General features: G+C 37.6%; 1 protein-coding gene across 3 annotated transcripts in view; it reads right to left on the bottom strand.

The window, feature by feature from the left end:
- RAB27B (RAB27B, member RAS oncogene family) overlaps positions 1–23,787 on the bottom strand; it is a 187,380-nt gene that overhangs the window by 56,601 nt on the left and 106,992 nt on the right. The window contains exon 1 of one of the 3 annotated variants that reach the window (XM_063642546.1): positions 13,089–13,461. The exons of the other annotated variants lie outside the window; for them this stretch is intronic. The gene's annotated coding sequence lies outside the window, so the exon portion shown is untranslated. Of the gene's footprint in view, positions 1–13,088; positions 13,462–23,787 lie in introns of those variants that run through there. 3 annotated transcript variants of the gene reach the window in all.

The raw sequence follows: 23,787 nt of genomic DNA on the forward strand, positions 1-23,787 counted from the left end.
GACCCGTTTGCCGAACCTACAATTATTTATAAGCTCACCTCTTATCGTGGTAGTTGGCTAAATTTGGCTTAGAAAATAATGTTACCATTCTTGATGGAAAAATGCTCAGGCTAGTTGATCAGTTACTAATACTTTAGTCTGCAGAATTACCACAGCATCTGCCAATTCACCAGCTCAATCTACTTACATATACAGTAGTTTCTCAGTGTTCATGGGGGATTGGTTTGAAGACCCTTGGTGGATACGTTTGAAGACCCTTGGTGGATACTAAAATCCACAGGTGCTCAAATCCTTGTATAAAATGGCATAGTATTGGCATATAATGTTCTGCTATATATTTTAAACCATCTGTAGATAACTTATACCTAATGCAATGTGAATGCTATGTAACTAGTTGTTATATGATATTGTTTAGGGAATAATGACAAGAAAAAAAGTCTGTACATATTTAGGACAGATGCAATCATTCATTTTTTTCCCAAATATTTTTGATCTGCAGTTGGCTAAATCTATGGATAATGAACCCATGGATGGGGAGGACTATCTGTACTTTTCCCGCCCCCCGCCCCCCCGCCCCCCCAACAAAGACAGAGTCTTGCTCTGTTGCCCAGAGCTGGAGTGCAATGACGTGATCTCGGCTCACTGCAACCTCTGCCTCCTGGGTTCAAGCAATTCTCCTGCCTCAGCCTCCCGAATAGTTGGGATTATAGCGTGCACCACCATGCCCAGCTAATTTTTGTATTTTTTGTAGAGACGGGGTTTCACCATGTTGGCCAGGCTGGTCTCGAACTCCTGACCTCATGATCCGCCTGCTTCAGCCTCCCAAAGTGCTGGGATTACAGGCATGAGCCACCCACCGTGCCCAGCCGGCTATCTGTACTTTTAAATGTTAAATACGTGGGAAACTGAGAACTTATTGTCAAAGATAACCAGTCAAGTGTTGTTGACAGTATTGGTGAATAAGCCTCAAATTCTATGAAATTCCCTTCCTGAGGATGGACTTAGAAAATCTACAGGAGGAAGATAAAAGGCCCTTTCTACAAGAGAGGATAGTGACCATATTTTCAGAACTATGGATCAAAACATTTATTTAACTTGTTAAATATTTATTATTTATTTAACCCTGAATCTGCCAGTGTAATGGAATATTTAAAGCAGTAGCTGCTCCAGAAATTCCAGGCCATAGCACTGCCATCCATATGGGTCACGTTAGATTTTACTGATAAAGTTATTTTTGCCCCAAATTCTTCTCGTACAATCCTACTTTTAAGCCTGGAGCCTCTAACATTAGGCATGACTTTGGATTTTTGTTACATGTAAACAAGCAAATATATTTACTGGGAACAGTAATTTACAGCTGTTTTTAGACATAACTACTTTAGCAGAAATTAATTTATCAGAAAGACTGGCCAACAAATCACTGATTTCCTAGCTTGGGGGCGGCAAAATGGCACTAAGCACTGTAGAAAAACATCAAAAGAGAGAAAGATGGGCTCTGAAATAAAGTTCTAAGAAAGATTAATTTTACCCATGATTTGTACTGCAAGGAACGAACTTTACCCTAAATTAATATGAAAGATACTCAAGAAGACAATCTTACCTTCATGATAAAATAGACAAGTCATAACATTATTTGCCCAGACAGAATTTTAGAAGCCATAGAGAATGTTTGGCCTTATAAAAAGCTTCATTATTTCCAATTGAGTAAGAGAAGCTGAGAATATATTATTTCTTCACAAAGTCTGCAAAAAAGCATCTTTTGTTTCTTCTTTAATAAGGTGTCATGACAAAGCAACTATTATTTAGAATGTTATTGACTTATGTATAGACATTATGCTATAGTGTAAATGTACTTCTGGAAACATCATTGAAATAAATTTCATAAAAATATTCACTCTTGTTATTCTACTATAAATTCATTTCTGATCCATGTGTACAGGGTAATTTTAAAGTCAGAGTAATGAAGTGATATTTGCTGCTAAAAAAGCAAAAAGATATTCACCAGTCAGTCTACTTCTTAGACTTTTCTTAATTAGTGTTGGATTTGAAGTATACTCTCAGCATCTGGGGGTGCTAGATAGTACATCAGGACAAAGAAATAGGACCTTAGTAGATAAGAAACCTTTACTTGTCTGCCCTTATATTTATTTGTCCTTGGGATCCTGTGGTTTGGAGAAGACCTAACTGTTGCCTGCATCACCTAGTTCAGTTGTGCCTTGAAATCATTCCTTGGGCTGATTTTGGTAATTGGGTTACCTAAAACTGGACTCGGAAAGATTATGGCTACAATGGGAGAATGTTTGTTACTTTAACTCTCTTTCATCTTTTCCATGCTGTGCATATTTACGGCACAAAGGTCTTGTAATCTTAACAAGTTATATGTAAAAACTTATTCCAAAGAGAAAGCAGTAGCAAGAAAAAATAGAATTTACCAAACTGTTCCCATTAAAGTCAAAATTTTGATTTTCTTACACAATAGCCTAGACTTGAACCCTGTTATATTCAATGAATGTATGCTTTTGCTGATAATAGTTCGAAGCTGAAAATGGGGATGCTTACTGTCAGTCTTTAGTCAAGGGTTAAACATCAATGCACATTTTCACCCTTGATAACCATGTCAAATAGACATCATTTAAAATGATTCACAAGTGTTCATCGTAAGTTGTAGGAGGACTTTTTTTCCAGCAATATTTGTGTCCTTTTTCCGTATTTATTATTACTAAGTCCATATACTCTTTACAAAACAAGAGATTTGTCCCTATAATGTTAGCTTACTTACAAACAAAACACAAGAAAAAACACATTGATATTTCCCAAAAGAATGTGAAATGTTGATCAATTTACATATGGGGATAACATAGAAGATTAGCAGTTGGATACTAGTTTAGTGAATAATATAAGTAGCCAAATGGTTAAGAAAAAAAAAAGAAAGGCCACAAGATTGTAATCAGAAATCTTGCCTGGAATATTTGTAGGTATGTGTCTAACTCATACATGAGTCATTTAAATGTTCTCCATCTATGATCACCAGAACAGAAATAACTCAGATATTGCCATATTATAAGGAGCTTTTATGAAAAATGTATTTGTTCAGAACTAGATGTCTCAAATGTTGGATCTATAACAAATAAAGTGTTATACACCTGAAATACAGAAAGAACACAGAGAATATCTCAATCGAACAAGTAGGCATACAATATGTTCTCATACTAATTATTAAATAGTCAGAAACACTTGTGATGGAGAGTATGAAGCACCCAGATGGTGGTATAAATAATTTTTATAAATGTAATAAAATATTCCCCAAACTCTTTCAAACAGTGAACTAGAAAAAAAATATTAACATGGGGATGAGGAAGCGGAAGAGAAGCAGAAGAAGAGACAAGGTAATTTTTCCTAAATTTGGTTAATCATTTGATGTGTTTTTCAAGTCAATTTCTTGACAATATTTTACATACTATTGAAATCTACACAGATACTCATTACTAGACAATTATTTGGTAATTTTTCTAGAATATCAAGATACATTTTGTTATGCTTTGGTAAGTAGATCTTGAGGATAAAAGTGTCATCAATTTAGTGACAGCAGAGCTATAACAAAGCTACTAATTAAAATGAAGAGAATGGGAGTTAATTGGCACTTAAATTAACTATTGGCTGGACATCAATTATTAGAACATGATATTAATGAGCCAGAATCACTTGATTCAATCACTTTCTGTTGGGTTCCCAATTTCTAGTACTAGAACATATTCCTAATTGAGACACGACTTGTCATTTTTCACAGGTGGGTTGGGAGAGAATATAGGTGAAGAGAATTATACATGAAGGAAACATTACTTAGTGATTGCCCCCACAGAAGCTACAGGCATATTTATTAGGTCCTTCCAATTATATACACACATATATATATATAATTAGATATATAACCTTAAATTTTCCCTAAGTCCTTCCAGAACTTAAAAGTTTTTATTAGCTAAAGCAAAGTAGGGCTTGCAGAAAATAAAGAAAATAATTATTCCTCTCTTATGGTTACTCTACCTCCTTCTTTCCAGGACCTCCTTGACAGATGGCATTTGGTCTCATAGATTTTGGAGATCACCCATGTGCCTGCATTTCCCAATCATTATCACCAGCCTGACCTCTCCTGAGAGGTCTAGATTTCAAGAGTCATTTTCTTGAACATACGCAATTGAATAACCACAGGTACCTCAAATGTAGTACTCCTTCCTCCCCCAACCTGCCTTTCCTTTTCTATGCCTGATTTCAATTTTGAGGACCACTATTTATCCAACTATTGCCTTAGCAGAGCCAGAAATTTAGACTTTATAATAATTTCTCCTTTCCCCCAATGCCTGGTTAATGCCCACCTTTGCTAATTATTTCTTTAATATTAATATAACTTATCTTCTCCAACTTTACAATTTCAGACCTTTTGTATTTGCCACACCTCACTGATCTCCCACAGTTTTAACCTCCTTAAATTTATCTTCCTCTTTATTACCATAATACTGCCTTCAAACCAGTAACTGAAAACTTATCAAGTTACATTAAAATTATCTGCTCATGTAACCCTCTATTTTACTAGATTCTAAGTTCTTTAAGAGCAGGAACTATATCTTACTGACCATTACAACTAAAGTACCTAATATGACCTGACAGAGAGTAGGCACTTAATGAATGTTTTAAGCAAAAAGTTCAGATAGACAAAAATTATACCACAGATTAAATTGGTATTGTCAGGTTTAACATGGTGACCAGGTCTTTTGTTGTAATAACATCATCAGCTTTAACCAACTTAACATTTTTCCTAATGTTTATAATGTCCTACAAGAGGCAGAAATTTTGCTCCTCAAAGAATGTCATTAATTCTTGGATTTCTTATTTTCATCTTTCGGATCAAGTAACTATGCACAATGCATGTTTACTGTGGAAAACACCAATTAGAAAGCAGTTTTGAGCTATTTTTAAATCCTCCAATTCTAATGTCTACACACTTTTAGAAAACATGATTCCTGAAAAATAAGACAAAAATATTTCTACTGGTTATAAAATATTGCAATGCAAACAGAACATCTTTCTTTAAACATATAGTTAATATTTATGAATTTTAATTGTTCCTTTTCTATTTTGAGTTAGTTCTCTGTTCTCAAGTTGCCAAGCTTATACCCTCATGTGTCTCAACATTTATAATATTGATTTTAAGAATCAACCTCACTGCTCTGTACTAGACCTTGAAGGCTTTGTTTTACTAAAATCACTAGAATCTAACACCTTCTAGAACTGAAGAATGGGAAACTGGTTTCTGGGTCCCTGGCCTCATGCATTAGTCTACTTTAAAAGTCAAAGTGAACTTTGAAAGGGTGAAAACTGTAAGGAATCAGAACCATGGAAAATACACTTGATAAGAAGATCTGCTGGGAAGCAGAATAACAATATAATCTGAGGCAAATTCATCTTCAAAACAACTCAGTTATTATCATTTAATCATTTTCCAAAGAAAACCGCAATGTAGAATTTTATGACTTCCTCAGAGCTTGCACAGGAAACAGATGCCCAGCAAGGTTTTTCCAAGTCTGCAGAGGACACAAAGCCTGCAGGTTGGTGTACCTGCACCTAGTGATCAGTGTGTTCTGTTTTTATCTATTTTTCATCTCCTCCTCACCTTTATCTAAATATAAGTTGCTCTGTAATCACAGATGCATAAATTCTCATCAAGTACGTGCATTCCTGAGGGCAACCAAATTAAGGGTGTTCAGAAACAATACTAATGAGTACTTGTTGGGTACATTTTACTTTTGTCTTCTTGGTTTTCCTAGTAGGTAAGTGAAAAAATAAAATATAGCAAAGGAGATCTGGGGAGATTGTATAGGCCAATTTCAAAGTAAGTAGCACCTGATGATGGCCTAGTGAAGTTACAAGAGAAAAGCAAACCCAAAGTTGCTCATTTCATCTTATTACTATTGCTGCTATGCAGGCTTCATCAACTAGCATCTTGTTTCCAACTGAAGATTAAAGAATAGACTTTTCAAACATGATGGCTTATTTATTTAAGTGTTTTATTATGTTTTAACCCTCAGTTATAAATATGAGAATATTTTTGTTACAGCAATTTTTTCCTGTAACATATGTTTTGCAGTGTTGTTTCCTAGGTTCTTCCTAATAGAAGCTTTTACTTCCAAACCTTGAGAGGCAGAATTTGAGAATAGGTATTACAAACCTTAGGAGGATTAAGATCAAAGATTGAGTGAGAGAGGGATAGATATAGGGACTGGGAATTACAGTTTCCATACAGTTAGTTGTGATATCTATCTTTAGTTTCCTTAAAGAATTAATAAATTAGCAAACAGGTTGCATTGCTCCTACATCTTGCAGCATTTGGGAGAAAGTTCCAGAAAATTAGAGGCTTAAGTTACTACAAGGAGGCACCTGAGTCAATATGTGGCACCTCTTGATATTACAAAAAGTGTCTACTTTTTTTCCAAGGCACTAAGACATGACTAGTTTCTCTTTCCCTCTGAAAAATCTAATTTCATTTTGTATTTTTAATATTTAGATATGTACAGGACCACTTATCAACAGTCCATTTTGTTTATGAAAATAATATATTTTGAATAATAGACCATAAGAACTGAATAATTCATTTAATGAACTTCTCAGGCTCTGATTACCTTGCCTAAGTTAGATGGGCAAATATAATACAAGCTGATTTTGCTTTTTCTAATTATTATTGTTCTGGTATATCCCTCAGGTCAGATTTAATACATAATCTCATTTTTTTCTGAGCAAGTTAAGGAGAGAAACAAGAAGAAAACAGATTAAGTTGACCCCAAGTTCAATATGATTGAAAATAAATTTATGTGCTAGAACGAAGCCAGAAAGAGGACTAAAATGAAGTCTTGGGCTTTTTCCCTAAAAGTTTTAAAATGAAATTTTCCCTCTATTATAGAGTTCATATATTTCTATCTCTTCTTCCATGTTTACATATATGCACACACACACACACAAACACACATATATATATATACACTTATGCACACAGATTTATGTATAACATAAACATAACCTTAGGTAGATCTAAGGTTATCTATCTATTTATCTATCTCTACCTATCATCTATCTAGAAGGATAGACACATAAATGGAAGGAAGAAAAGGAAAAAAGAAGGAAAGAAGGAAGGAAGTAAACATAAAACAAGAATTATGTGTTGCCCAAGTCTAGAGCTGAACAGTAGGGATGTCAAAATAATTAACCCTTACCTTTTTTTTTTTTACACAGGAGAAAATCAAGATCCTTAAGAAGACTGAAAGCCCTGTCTATAGTTATACACTACTTGACACTAGCAATATTTGACTAATAATAGACTTCCTACTGGTTTAAATCCCACCAATATATGAAGTCTGTATCTCCTCTATATGAAACTGTTCCCAAAACTATGTGAGTGGGTCTTGGTATCCTTGAACACAGCTGTAGCTACCTAGAAACGTTTTTCCTGCTTTTCTGGATATTAAACATTTGCTTTATATGGCAGCTACTACTTAATTTGCTTTGATCTGTTTTATATTTTATAACTAAACTTTCACAATCAATTCTTAATTTAAAAAATCTAGAAAACATTATCAAATATTAAACAAATTGTGTTCTTGTATTTGTAGGATTACAGCTTTGGATGAGAGCTTGAGGGTTGTTAATTCAACCTCCCAGTAGAAGCCATCTCTATAACACCTCTGACAAGTAAGTTTTAGGTTGCTGTACCCTCTGATCCTCATTGGTCTTGTCTAGTTTCTGCAATGACTCTTCCCCAATGGTGCCTCCAGACTCACCTTGTGCCTCTCTCTGCCACCTGCTTTCCATTCTCCAAACTCCTTTTCTCAGTTTCTTGAATGCTCCAAGCTCTTTCCCATGTTAAGAATTCAGCAAATCCTTTTGCACCGTCTAGTTTGTTCTTTCTCAACCTCTTCACCTGACTAGCAACCAGGCAACCTTTAAGTCTCAAATGAAATGCCGTTTCCTCACAGAGGTCCTCTTGACTCCTTCTGCCATTAGTCTTTCTCATTTAAAGAAGTTATTTGCAGTCACAATAACTTCTCAGCTTTCTTTGATTTTAATTTTCTGTTGGTGTTGTCTAGACCTTCCATTTTGAAGGCTATTTTCTTTCATGTAGAAAGAAGAGGGATTCATGGCCAGGTGCAATGGTACACACCTGTAATCCCAACACTTTGGGAGGCCAAGGCAGGCGGATCACCTGAGGTCAGGAGTTCAAGACCAGCCTAGCCAACATGGTGAAACCCCACCTCTACTAAAAATACAAAAATTAGCCTGGTGTGGTGGCACATGCCTGTAATCCCAGCTACTGGGGAGGCTGAGGTGGGAGAATCGCTTGAACCCCGGGGGCAGAGATTGCAATGAGCTGAGATCATGCCATTGCACTCCAGCCTGGGCAACAGAAACTCCATCTCAAAAAAAAAAAAAAAAAAAAAAAAAAGAAAAGAAAGAAGAGGGACTTAAAATAGAAACTGAGTAATTCTACTTTCTCTCACGTTCACCAGCATCAGCATGAAGGGAGATGACCCTTCTTTATTCACTGCTTTGTTTCAAACAATGTGAAAGTAATCTTTTGTCCTCCTGAGCATTTTTTCCTAAGCTTCGGCTCACTGTGCATTACTCTTCTTCAAACTATGCTTATAGCTCAGACAACACCTTCGTTAAGTATTTCTAATTATATGTTTCCTTTATTCATCTGTTCTACAAGTCATTTTAAAAAACTGAATTTATTAGAGCTTCTGTGTACATAGCCTCATGAGTTTTTCTGGGGGCCTCTTTTCAATTCTCTTTAGAATTAGGTGAAATGCTATTTTCAGAATTTTTTAAAGTTAGTTTTTCTGAATATCTTATTTTGAGGACTCCGTCTCTTTCCTGAGCTGCCAGTGATTCCACACTGCCACATGCAATCATCACTTCCCTGTCATCATCTCACTGTTTATCTTGGCCCTGTTTGACACCATTGACCACGCCCTTCATCCGAAAAAAACATCCTGGCTTAGGTTCATGATGACACTCTCTTCCGTTTTACCTTTCACTTGAATGGCTTTTTACTGACTCCTCCCATGCAAGGTCCCAAATGTCTGAATAAGCCAGAGCTGCATCTTCAAGCCCCAATTTTTTCTCTGTAATCTCTCTCTGAGTGATGTCCTCAAGGCTATCACTCTAAATAGTATTATCCATAGCCACTTGCCTCTGAAATTTCTATATCCAGCTATGATGTCCTCTAGGTGCTCCAGATTCATATATGCAAAAGCCCAAGTTGATAATTCCACTTGGATGTTGAAAAACACTTTAAAAGGCTGCAAAGAAATTCTTCATTTCCCATTAAAACCGTTTCTTCCCTAGCTTTATCCATCTTAGGAAACGGCCTTCTGTCTACCTAGTGTCTTCAGTAGGAATCCTGTTGATCATTTGGTTCTTTCTTTTCTTCACCTCCACCTTTATCTAATTTATTAGCAAGTTCTGTCAGCTCTGCCTTCAAATATTTCCTGAATCTATCTACTTCTCTCGGTGGCCACTGTTCTGACCCTAATCTATGCCACTGTCGTAGCTGGTCTACTGCAATAGCCTCCTGGATTCTTTTCTACTCTGGTCACCCTACTACTTAGTCTTTTCAAGGAAGCCAGAGTGATCTTTTAAAAAGATCTCCTGGCCGGGCGTGGTGGCTCACGCCTGTAATCCCAGCACTTTGGGAGACTGAGGTGGGCAGATCATGAGGTCAGGAGATGGAGATCATCCTGACCAACGTGATGAAACCCCGTCTCTACTAAAAATACAAAAATTAGCTGGGCATGGTGGTGCACGCCTGTAGTCACAGCTACTCAGGAGGCTGAAGCAGGAGAATTACCTGAACCCAGGAGGCGGAGGTTGCAGTGAGCCAAGATCGTGCCACTGCACTCCAGCCTGGCGACAGAGCAAGACTCTGTCTTGGTTTAAAAAAAAAAAAAAAAAATCACCTCCCCTGAGGCTTTTCTTGACCACTAAATCACACAGTCCCCTTCAGGTCACTCTCATTATATTACCCTTTAACATTTTTTTTTCTTAGTATCACTAAAAGTTCCAGAATTACTAATTTGTTTATTTACTTATCTGTCTCTCTCCAAACCCCAGATATAATGTCCATGACAGGAGAGGCCTTGTATATTTCACTAACCTCTGTTATCCACAGTGCTTAGAAGAATATTAAAGTTCATATGATGCTCAGTAAATATTTATTGAAAAATGTGCAATGGGCTATATCTAAATCATAGTGTTTTATCATTTTACTTGGAATAAAAAACAAAGGCCAACATATTTACTAGGACTTTCAAAGTCCTCCAAGACCTGTCCCCATTATCTCCTCTCCCCTATTTCTTGCCACCCCCATCTCACTCCCTCTGTGCCAGGTTCATGGGCTTCTTTGCTGTTCCTGAAAGATGCCAGAATGCTTCAATCTAGAATGCTCTTCCTCCACATATCCACATGGATCATTGCCTTACTTGCCTCAGATCGATACTAAAATATCATCTCAGTGAGGCTTTTCCTGGGCATCTGATCTGGAGTTTCAGTCTGCCCTGACCCCGGCCACTGACACTTTCTGCATGCCTCCTCGGCTTTTACTCTGCTGAGCACTTCTCGCTACTGTGCCATAGACTCACCCTGCTTATCTAGATTGGTCTTTGTCTCCCTGGTAAAGGATAAGCTTTATAAGGTCAGGAATTTTGGTCCACTTCTGTCCACACAGAGCCCAGGACACTGCATAACACTTTTAACAAATATTTGTTGAATAAATGAACAAGCAACTTAATTAATTATCTCAGTATATTGAGCAGTTGTTTAGTTAAAAAGACAAAATTCATTGAAGATTTTTTTGGTCATTTGATAGAGTGTTACTCTTATTGGCAATCTAGACAAGTTTGTCTTATTTAAGGAGTGCCAATGGGAAGTTAATAGTTGGAGAACATGAATAATGATTGCAAAGGGTGTGAAACAAATTGAGTAATACTATCAACTCCATATTTGGGGTTTACAATAGGTTTGTTATTATGCGTAGTGATGTTGCTGCTTCCTACTTCTATAGGATATACTTAAGCCCCATATACACTGAATAATGAATTTTTTAAAAAATCATTCCCATTTGGCAGCCATCTTTAGAAAGTGACATATTCTTCATGGGAAACACCTGGTTTGTCTTGTCTGTTTTCATTGAAATCATTTCCTTGCATCTCAACATTACAATTACTTGCTTAAGAGCTGAACTATTGGTCAACCTGCCTTGATGAATCAACTGAAGAAACTAGATTAACTGTGAGATGAGTTTTATATGAGTAATTGTTCTATATTTCATGCCCTACTGATCTGAGAGCCCAAAAACCTAACCAAAAATTTGCAGGAGTGAGGGTGGGAAAAGAGCAGGTTTCTATTCTGAACCACCTGGACATTTGGATAACTTCTATTTTTCCAGAAAAACAGTGAAATAAATGACCAGCAATTCTGAAACCAACATACAGTTGTAGTGCAAACTGGCATACCAACTGATCTTCTACCAAGAAGATCAATTATATTAGGGTTACCTTCCCTATTGGGTCAAACATGCCTGTTCCAGAAATGACCTATGAGAAAGGGGAACTGTGGTTTGCTCACATTCAACAGATTCCCTTTATCCCTTCTTGGCAACTATGAGAACAGGCTCATCCAGTTTTATCTGCTATGTTTTGTTTTCCTTTCGAAAGCAATGACAGTAACACTGTATGAGAGGCCATAGTCAATTCTGAAACAGAAAAGCTCCATTAATATTAAACTATCTGTCAAGATTACCCTTTTTTGGTCACTGGCAGGAATCACCTCTTGCCTTCGAGGATGGCTGACCCCGTCTGGGTAGAGGATTATGCTAGGAAACTATGAAAAATAACTATTTGAGGGGCAATGGCACATGACAGGTATGACTATCTCTTCATCACTGCAATATGGACTTTACAGCAGCTTGAAAATTCATTAAACTTAAATATCTGAGTTTATAATAATGCTTAACTCTATCTTTTCCCTCAACTTTTCAAAATTTATAACCATAAAACCCTGTATATTCTATATATATTGAATATGTGTGAATATAACTAAATATTGAGAACTGTAGACATTTTTCCTATAAACAAAACAAAATCAAAATTCAGAGCCGTATTATATCAAACAATAATTTTGTTTTTAATAACCTTGAAATTATATGTTATTACTTTGGGCTTAATTTAATGATGTGCAGTTTAAAACAACTGGAATTACAGACCTTTAGCTTTACATCTTGACATAAAAAACTCATAAAACATGATACAGGTGTGAAGGCTGTAACCAAACACAGCTTTTTCCTAGGAACACAGTCTCTGCTTACAGTTCACCTACTTCAGTAGTTTTCAGAGGCTTAATCAATGTTGCATTGGGTGGGAAAGTCTTGAAAGCTAATTTATTGTGACCAGTTGAGCGAACACACACGCACACATATACCCTAGTTGGTGCGACACTTAGATCAGAATTCGAAAGTAACAGAGCAAAAAATTGGAAAACAGAAAGTACTCTTAAGGTCTCTGTGGCTATTTCATCTAAGGAAGTGCATATAAATGTCTTATTACTCTCCTGGCTTGCCTCACTAAAGTCACTCCTCCTGGAATGAAACTCTAAGCACATCACCACCTATGCTTTTTCTTATTTATTATTTTGGTTGTTTTTTGAGATGCAAATGAAAGGAAATTGGCATTGCTGTGCCTAGGCTTTTTGTTTTTCTTTTTGCTTTTTTTGGTGGTAACCAGCTGTTTGATAAGTAAACACTCAAAGAGAGCCAGGTCGAGTTGGCCCATGCCATCCGTGCAGCACACATCACTACTGTCTTCTTTGCAAGGATTTCTGCTGGAAACCGCGATCGAAGGTGCACACGCACTCACACATGCACACACACACACACACACACACACACACACACACACAGAGGCCTCACTTGCCACGGCGCAGGACGGCACTGCAGCACCCGGGTGGGTGGGAACGCGTTCCATCAGCAACAGCCCGCCTTCCCAACTCACCAGGCTGTGAAGTTTCCTTGCCGGGAGAGCAGGTGTCAGATTTCAGAGAGGTTTCCTTCCGCTTCCCAAGCCCTGGAACTCCCGGGCTCCACCGTCAGCAAGGAGACAGGATCTGCTCCACAGGGCGATGAGCACGGGAACAGCTCCTTATCTCCTCCAACCTGTGGCTCCGGATGGGTCCAAGGCCGGGCAGTCCGCAGCCCCTGCCCGTCAGGACCGCGAGTGGCAGGGCTGGTGGCACCACCCTCGGAGTCCGCCGCAGCGGCGGGGCTGGGTAGGGTTTGTGTGAGAAGAAGGCGTGTCTGCAAGTCCCAACGCGGATGTGCGGAGCTCACCTCAGGCAAGTCTTGCTGGTGACTCAACTGCTGCAGTGAGAAACACACTCAGCTCGGGGATGAAGTCTCCACACTGTGAGGCTTCTAGCCTAGCAGCGAGCTCATTTTTATCCACACTGTGAGGCTTCTAGCCTAGCAGCGAGCTCATTTTTATTCATTTTTATTCTGTGTTTTCTTTGATGTCTCTCATTCAAAGAGCCCAGGGCGCTGTGAGAAGAACTGGGGCCCTGGCGTTGCGTTCTCTCCTCCGAGGGGGTGTCTCATTAACTATGGGGAGTGAAGGCGAGGGATTGAGAATGAGGAGCAGAGGATGGCCTCGGGAAATAAAAGAGGGCGTTGGAAAGAAATGAATATTTTAAAAGTTAGGATGTGTTCATATGAATGCATCAATCAGTATGCAACATCCAAATTCACTTTCCAAAGCCCAACTTCACTTCTTAAACTCACTTCAGAGATCAATAGGTTACCACTAAGTAAGATGATGAGCACACGGAGGCAATGAACAAATATTTGTTAAGCACCTACTATGTGCTATGCCCTGTTCTAAACATATTAGATTCGTCCACAAAGCAAAGATCCTGCCTGCCCGTCTTGGGATTACATTTTAGACACATTCAGACATCCCTAATTTACAGACTGGTAGTAAAGGTAAGAACACAAGGTTGGGTACGTTATAATAACAACCAATTTACTCCTCTGTGAACAAAATTTAAAAGTTCCAAACCTGTGGCTTGCATCCATGTTTGTAAACAATGAGATGCCAATGCCTGCTTGAATTGTAATTGCTTAACTTGGTTCTTATTTGATGCCCTAGAGACAATCTGGGAGACACCGCTGTTATCAGCTCCCAGAGAATTTCTTGTAGAAGGGAGCAAAGGAATAGCCCAAACCAAAACACAAAACCAACCGTCAGCAAAGCAGTGGAAAAATGGAGTATTAGAGAAAACATTTTGGTCTCATAGAAATCTGTCTATTCTATTATGAAACTATTAAAGAAGTTCTATTTTATGTCCTTCAATGTTCTTGAAAGTTGAAAAGAAGAGTAATAATAATGCCTTCATAGTGTTATTGTGAAGAATTGACTTCATATCAGTAATGTGCGTAGAACGTGCCTGGCACAGTAAGTTCTATGAATGTGTTGGCTATACTTACAATTTTGGTAACACTTAATCTACTCCATTCTCCCCAAGTAAGACCCAGTTCATAAAAATTATTTTGGATCTACTGCATAAAAGTGTATGAGGCTCAGATTGTAGATTTTCAAAGTATGTATGCTTGGAATCTATATTTATGATAAATCTACTTTGCATTTAACAACAATATCTAAGTATATAACAAGTGTGTGTCCTTGGGCCCAGACAGAAATAAAGAATATAAGAACCTTGAATCTTTTCCACAGTTAACACATTGACTTAAAATCACCCTCTGTGCTATACAATGATAACCCATATTCTTTATCTAGTTCATGTGTCCACTAATGACATTAATCCTAATAGCTATTATTTCCTGTATGCAATAGAGTTTCATCTCATTTGGCTTTCACAACATTACTGTGAAATAGGCAAGGTGTCTATTATATTTATTGTCTCCATTTTCAGAATGAGGTAACTGAGGTTGGGAAAGTCGCAGTAAATCTGTCCAAAGTGATGAAGTTCAAATGGTGGAAGTCAGGTCTATTGATCCTGAATGCCGAGCTCATAGTGGTCACTGTGTTGTGCTACCTCCCTGCAACTTCTAGAAAAGGTTCCTGCCATGAGAAAATCTGACACACACATTTATTGATGACTCTCCTTGCCACCTTTCCCTAGATAAGTATGTCACCTGCTTTATAGGGCCAATTCTTGCAGGGATAGCTCTCCCTGGAGTGGCTTGCCATATACAGTCCTGTCTCTGAGGTTCCAAGGCTCAGATCCAGTAGTGTTACATAGTGACACTACCAGAGAGTGGTGGAACATTTCCTTCCCTGGGAAGAGGGGTTCCAAGGAAGAGAAAGAGTAGGAAGACATAAGAGAAATGTTGCTTGGCCACTCCATGAAGGCCACTTTGACCAGAGGTAGAGCAGAATAAAAAACAGTGGAAAACCAGTGAAAACAAGGTGACAGCATTATGTGTCATGATAATAATAGTTATAAGGTCTTCCTGTACCTGGAGTTTATGTAGCACAACTTAACTAGACATAACATCTGTCTAATTCAATCAATATGGCACTGAGGTAAACGTTAATGTACATGGAGTGATGTGTAGTTACAAATGGCAAAATTATCACATGTATTTCATCTCTCCTCAAACTGCTTTATTACAAGAATAAATGAATTTTTAAAAATGTTATCGAATCACAAAGACAAATAAGCAGATAAAATAACAGATAAACTTGTAATAAATTTTGGAAGAAGCTAAATCAGATGGAGGCGTGGTAACTGATTTGGAAGAGCAGAGGATTCTATATACTGCATGCCTGCAGGAGAGATTATGGTAAAAAGCAAGCCAATTCTTCCTGCAAAACCTGGGCAGGCTCAGGCCTAGGAGGCAGAAATCTCAGCATAGAAGGAGGCCAGGAGGTGGGGTGAACACAGGGTTTTGGTTATACATCTGTATATTGGAATGCTTGGACCCAAAGTTCCCTTCCCCACTGTCACACAATCAACCAACCATAAGTTCCTCCATCTGCTCAATCCAGCTTCCAGGAGACTGGAGGTTTATTTTCTGGAGAAAGTAAACTAGAGTAATTTGTGGTTCAACAAGGTGAACTGAACACATGCCTTTTTACCCCGCTCCTAGAGATAATGAATACAAAAGAAATTTATATACAAAACAGAAAAAAATCTTTTGAAATTGAAAACATACTCAACATTTACAAAAAAACTGACAGATGGGTTAGAAGACTAAGTTGAAAAATCTCTCTATTTAGCTGTAGAAATTTTCAAAAAATGGAAAAAAGTTCTGACTAATGGAAATCTCAGAAAGCTCTAGAAAAGAGTTCTTTCTATGCAGAAAAGGATAAAAACACTAATTTGAAAACAATGTAAAAGCAGTACCAGAAATGAAGATGATGAACTTTGGGAATCAAAAGTTTCACTAAACGTCCAGGAAAACAATCCTTTAACTTAATCAAATACTTAAACTCATCAAGATATATCATTCTGAGATAAAAGAAATGCAGGAATAAAGAGAAAAACTTAAACCATCTTCCAGAGACATAAAGTAGATCATATACAAGAAAAAAAAATCGCATTGGATTTCTCAAGAGCAATAATGGATCCAGAAGTTTCTTTGAATACTTTCACATTTTTTAAATGAAATTATTTTGAACTTAGAATTATATACCAAGACAAACTGTCACCCAAGCTTGATTTAAAAAAGCTTTCAGATATGCAAGGACTTAAAAAATATACATCCTGTGTGCCATTTTAAAGTAACAGTTCCCCAAACAAGCTTATAAATCGAGAAAGAGGAAGAGATGAAACCCCAAACATGCAGGCCCAACATAAGAGGCAGTAAAATAAATTCTCCAGAGCAATAAGTATGAAGCAGGCCTAAAGAGAGGTGAAGAGATGGCTCGCAGTAGGAATGTTTCCAAGAAAAAAAAAAATGGAAAGAAAATGATAGATTGTTTGATACACATGTGCATTTGAAAATACAGTAGATAGTGGGAAGTGCCCACCAGATTCTTTGTTCTGTTCTTTTTCCTGAGCACCACACTAGATTTCATTTCTTAGCCCCTTGCAGGTGGGGAGGCATGTCACTGAGGTCTGGTTCATGGATTGTGGGCAGAAGTCATGTACATCACTTCCAGGGTATGCCCATAAAATAACCCCTGAGATCCTCCACACTTCCCCTCTTCCCTTACTAGTGTGCAGATGCGAAGAATCAACGAAGAGCTCTAAGTCGCTAGAAGACATGAAAGCCCCTAGATGAAAAGTCATGAACCTGAGTTAGGGTGTGACATGGCTACCTCAGCTGCCACACGTTGGACTACCACATGAGCTAGAAGTAAACTTGTATTGTATGATGCCAGGAAGATTTTTTAGAGTTGTTACAACAGTTAGATCATTTTGTTACAGTTTTAAAGATCAGTTGGAGGCAATTGTGAATAACATACAATAGGTACAAACTGTGCTGAACTAACTTTAAAAGGACATTATTAACTCCATGAGAAACAAAAAGTTGCAAGAGAAAAGAAACATTATGATAGAATACCACTTTGTTCAGATCTGGACATAATGAAAATGTTGGGAAGGCTGACAAGAGAATTAACCCTAAACCACAATAAAGCTACACGTGGAGCATGGCAGAGGAAAAGACTATCTGTGTATATGTGCATGTAAGACAACTAAACCCTCAACTATTATAACAAAAATCAATAAATAATGTGTAAAGTTGCTAAATAAATAGCAGGATAAGCAAACCAGTTAGACATATAAAAGTACAGTTAAAAAGCTACTAAAAGAGTCAAATGTTTGCCTGTGAGGATTAAGACCAGGGCTTAGGAAGCGATCTGCACTGTTCCACAAGAACTGTAGACTTTGATTTTGTTTTAAGTTATGAGATGGATTACCTTAATAAAAATAAAATGAATTTTAAATTACACTTAAAATACACATAAGGAAACAAAAGATATTTGTTCTATAGAGAAAACATTATGCTTTATTAAAGTATTTGCATATACTTTAATATAGTGATCTATAAGCTGTGGAGAAAGTGAATTGAAATGCAGAATGAAGATAGATTTGAGAGGTTTGCACAATGATTTATTCATTCAACAAACATTTATTAAGCAACTTGTGCTTGGTACACTGCCAGGTATGGGGGATGCAGTGCAGAACATGAAGGAAAAATAAAGGTGGGCTCTAAGAGAAAACCAGCGTTTGTAAGCTTTAAACAACAAATATATTTGGTTTCTTCTCTCTTGTCTTCAGCAGCATGAGCCACTCACCTTCTGGTCATGATAATGCCTTTCATCCTTCACTATCCTCTTAAAAATTTCTCTTGACTTGACACCCTCACTGATGAGATCTGAGATTTCGTAACCCTTCTCTTGCGATTTCAGGGAAGGCTTCACCAGAAAGTTATGCACGGGTGTGCCTCTACCTCCTGCTGATTTTCTGTTCATGTGAAGAAGTCTGTCTAATCACAAGTAAAAATCCACCCTTCTCCAGTTTGAGAAAACCTCATGGCATGACTAACAAGTCATAAGACTGGACTTCCAGGCCATGCTGGTTTTCTTCACAATGAAGATGTAACTTTGAGAAATATACATGCTTAAGAGACTTTCTACTGGCAAATTACTTTAAATGTGTAGCACATAAAGACCTATTTTAGATATCTGCTCATTAAACTGGCTATGTTTTCACAATTGTACCTACTGCATCTACTCTGTGGTGAGGTCTTAACCTTCCCAGTTCCAACCTCATGTTGCCTGTTTCTGAGAATGTGTAATGAAGATATACTTGGACCTTATTGGAGATTATTGTAATTTTGTCTGATTTTTTCTTCTTATGTTAGAGGAACATACTGTGGGAAAGGCCCAAATAATTTCATGAGTGATGTTCACATACAGCCTTGATGAAAGTCCTAACTTGCCAAGAAGTCACAGTAGTGTGGGTATGCCATGATCCTGTCTATGAATATTTGACATCTTTTTTTATTATTATACTTTAAGTTTTAGGGTACCTGTGCACAATGTGCAGGTTTGTTACATATGTAACCATGTGCTATGTTGGTGTGCTGCACCCATTAACTTGTCATTTAGCATTAGGTATATCTCCTAATGCTATCCCTCCCCCCTCCCCCCACCCCACAACAGTCCCCGGAATGTGATGTTCCCCTTCCTGTGTCCATGTGTTCTCATTGTTCAATTCCCACCTATGAATGAGAACATGTGGTGTTTGGTTTTGTGTCCTTGCGATAGTTTACTGAGAATGATGGTTTCCAGTTTCATCCATGTCCCTGCAAAGGACATGAACTCATCATTTTTTGTGGCTGCATAGTATTCCATGGTGTATAGGTGCCACATTTTCTTAATCCAGTCTATTGTTGTTGGACATTTGGGTTGGTTCCAACTCTTTGCTATTGTGAATAGTGCCACAATAAACATACGTGTGCATGTGTCTTTATAGCAGCATGATTTATAGTCCTTTGGGTATATACCCAGTAACGGGATGGCTGGGTCAAAGGGTATTTCTAGTTCTAGATCCCTGAGGAGTCGCCACACTGACTTCCACGATGGTTGAACTAGTTTACAGTCCCACCAACAGTGTAAAAGTGTTCCTATTTCTCCACATCCTCTCCAGCACCTGTTGTTTCCTGACATTTTAATGATCGCCATTCTAACTGGTGTGAGATGGTATCTCATTGTGGTTTTGATTTGCATTTCTCTGATGGCCAGTGATGATAAGCATTTTTGCATGTGTTTTTTGGCTACATAAATGTCTTCTTTTGAGAAGTGTCTGTTCATGTCCTTTGCCCACTTTTTGATGGGGTTGTTTGTTTTTTTCTTGTAAATTTGTTGGAGTTCATTGTAGATTCTGGATATTAGCCCTTTGTCAGATGAGTAGGTTGCAAAAATTTTCTCCCATTCTGTAGGTTGCCTGTTCACTCTGATGGTAGTTTCTTTTGCTGTGCAGAAGCTCTTTAATTAGATCCCATTTGTCAATTTTGGCTTTGTTGCCATTGCTTTTGGTGTTTTAGACATGAAGTCCTTGCCCATGCCTATGTCCTGAATGGTATTGCCTAGGTTTTCTTCTAGGGTTTTTACGGTTTTAGGTCTAACATGTAAGTCTTTAATCCATCTTGAATTAATTTTTGTATAAGATGTAAGGAAGGGATCCAGTTTCAGCTTTCTACATATGGCTAGCCAGCTTTCGCACACCATTTATTAAATAGGGAATCGTTTCCCCATTGCTTGATTTTGTCAGGTTTGTCAAAGATCAGATAGTTGTATACATGTGGCATTATTTCTGAGGGCTCTGTTGTCTTCCATTGATCTATGTCTCTGTTTTGGTACCAGTACCATGCTGTTTTGTTTACTGTAGCCTTGTAGTATAGTTTGAGGTCAGGTAGCGTGATGCCTCCAGCTTTGTTCTTTCGGCTTACGATTGACTTGGCAATGTGGGCTCTTTTTTGGTTCCATATGAACTTTAAAGTAGTTTTTTCCAATTCTGTGAAGAAAGTCATTGGTAGCTTGATGGGGATGGCATTGCATCTATAAATTACTTTGGGCAGTATGGCCATTTTCACAATATTGATTCTTCCAACCCATGAGCATGGAATGTTCTTCCATTTGTTTGTATCCTCTTTTATTTCATTGAACAGTGGTTTGTAGTTCTCCTTGAAGAGGTCCTTCACATCTCTTGTAAGTTGGATTCCTAGGTATTTTACTCTCTTTGAAGCAATTGTGAATGGGAGTTCACTCATGATTTGGCTCTCTGTTTGTCTGTGATTGGTGTACAAGAATGCTTGTGATTTTTGTATATTGATTTTGTATCCTGAGACTTTGCTGAAGTTGCTTATCAGCTTAAGGAGATTTTGGGCTGATACAGTGGGGTTTTCTAGATATACAATCATGTCATCTGCAAACAGGGACAGTTTGACTTCCTCTTTTCCTAACTGAATACCCTTTATTTCCTTCTCCTGTCTGATTGCCCTGGCCAGAACTTCCAACACTATGTTGAATAGGAGTGGTGAGAGAGGGCATCCCTGTCTTGTGCCAGTTTTCAAAGGGAATGCTTCCAGTTTTTGCCCATTCAGTATGATATTGGCTGTGGGTTTGTAATAGATAGCTCTTATTATTTTGAGATACATCCCATCAATACCTAATTTATCAAGAGTTTTTTGTATGAAGGGTTGTTGAATTTATTAAAAAAACCTATAAGCAGAATTTTAGAAATAATTACAACATTGTTTAATCAATTTTAAAAACTGGTTAAAGGGAAGAAATGTTATAAAAATAAGAACTAAGTATATAGGAAAGAATAACTCATTTTCTATAAGTCATATGACAATACACATACATAAATATAGTCATTTATTAGCATATATAATTGTATGTGTATATAAGTACAGTCATATGCAAATCCATATAAAATTTATAATTATGTTTGCTTTGCTGGTAGCTTTATGGTGAGCTGCAAAATAAAATGTCATATGGGCTTACCATGTAAGTACAAATGAATATATGGTGATTTCTCCATTTTCCCTAAGCTGTTACCTAAAACCAGTGTTTTTGTTACTTTTGCTACTTTTTAAACTGCAAACGCTTCAAGCTGTGATGTCATATATTCAGGAATGATTATTAAATCATCTTAAATTCCTTTGCTGGCCTTTTAACCAATTATAAGGTATTTTTATCCAGGCATCTAAACTAACATTGATTAATGTAATTGCAGGCAAATATGTCTTTCCTTCTCAAAACACACTTTTATCAAATTAATTTGATGATTGTTTCCTTATAAGAGAACTGTAAGGACTCCAACACTAAGATAACTATCTCTTTTTTAAGGTATAATTTGGGAAATTATCTTGCCTTATTTTTGGCCATATATGATGATATAAGTTATAAAGAATAACAGCTAGTTGACTGGCCGTGGTAGCCCACTCTTGTAATCCCGGCACTTTGGGAGGTCAAGGAGGGTGGATCACCTGAGGTCAGGAGTTTGAGACCAGCCTGGCCGACATGGTGAAACCTCCTCTCTACTAATAATACAAAAATTAGCTGGGCATGGGGGCCGTGCCTGTAATCCCAGATACTTGGGAGACTGAGGCAGACGAATTGCTTCAACCCAGGAGGCAGAGGTTGCAGTGAGCCGAGATCGTGCCATTGCACTCCAGCCTGGGTGACAAGCGTGAAACTCCATCTCAAAAAAATAAAAAACAAAAAAATAAAAATAACAGCTAGCTAATTAAGGTTTGATCATAGCAAAGAATCACATGCTATATGATTACTTTTTTAAAACTATACTTTTGGGAAATAATGTCAATAAACCTTATAATTTGAAGTCAGGTAGCGTGATGCCTCCAGCTTTGTTCTTTTGGCTTAAGATTGACTTGGTGATGCGGGCTCTTTTTTGGTTCCATATGAACTTTAGTTTTTTCCAATTCTGTGAAGAAAGTCATTGGTAGCTTGATGGGGATGGAAATAAAGGGTATTCAATTAGGAAAAGAGGAAGTCAAATTGTGGGCAGTATGGCCATTTTCCCGATATTGATTCTTCCTACCCATGAGCATGGAATGTTCTTCCATTTGTTTGTATCCTCTTTTATTTCATTGAGCAGTGGTTTGCAGTTCTCCTTGAAGAGGTCCTTCACATCCCTTGTAAGTTGGATTCCTAGGTATTTTACTCTCTTTGAAGCAATTGTGAATGGGAGTTCACTCATGATTTGGCTCTCTGTTTGTCTGTTATTGGTGTATAGGAATGCTTGTGATTTTTGCAAACTGATTTTGTATCCTGAGACTTTGCTGAAGTTGCCTATCAGCTTAAGAAGATTTTGGGCTGAGACGATGGGGTTTTCTAGATATACAATCATGTCATCTGCAAACAGGGACAATTCGACTTCCTCTTTTCCTAATTGAATACCCTTTATTTCCTTCCCCATCAAGCTACCAATGACTTTCTTCACAGCTATAGTAACCAAAACAGCATGGTACTGGTACCAAAACAGAGATATAGACCAACGGAACAGAACAGAGCACTCAGAAATAATGCTGCATATCTACAACCATCTGATCTTTGACAAACCCGACAAAAACAAGAAACGGGGAAACGATTCCCTATTTAATAAATGGTGCTGGGAAAACTGGCTAGCCATATGTAGAAAGCTGAAACTAGATCCCTTCCTTACACCTTATACAAAAATTAATTCAAGATGGATTAAAGACTTAAATGTTAGACCTAAAACCATAAAAACCCTAGAAGAAAACCTAGGCAATACCATTCAGGACATAGGCATGGGCAAGGACTTCATGTCTAAAACATCAAAAGCAATGGCAACAAAGCCAAAATTGACAAATGGGGTCTAATTAAACTAAAGAGCTTCTGCATAGCAAAAGAAAACACCATCAGAGTCAACAGGCAACCTACAGAATGGGAGATTTCAGAATGGGAGAAAATTTTTGCAATCTACTCATCTGACAAAGGGCTAATATCCAGAATCTACAATGAACTCAAACAAATTTACAAGAAAAAAAAACAAACAACCCCATCAAAAAGTGGGCAAAGGATATGAACAGACACTTCTCAAAAGAAGACATTTATGCAGCCAAAAGACACATGAAAAAATGCTCATCATCACTGGCCATCAGAGAAATGCAAATTAAAACCACAATGAGATACCATCTCACACCAGTTAGAATGGCGATCATTAAAATGT

The sequence above is a fragment of the Symphalangus syndactylus genome, chromosome 1, assembly GCF_028878055.3.
Source record: "Symphalangus syndactylus isolate Jambi chromosome 1, NHGRI_mSymSyn1-v2.1_pri, whole genome shotgun sequence".
NCBI classification, from domain to species: domain Eukaryota; kingdom Metazoa; phylum Chordata; class Mammalia; order Primates; family Hylobatidae; genus Symphalangus; species Symphalangus syndactylus.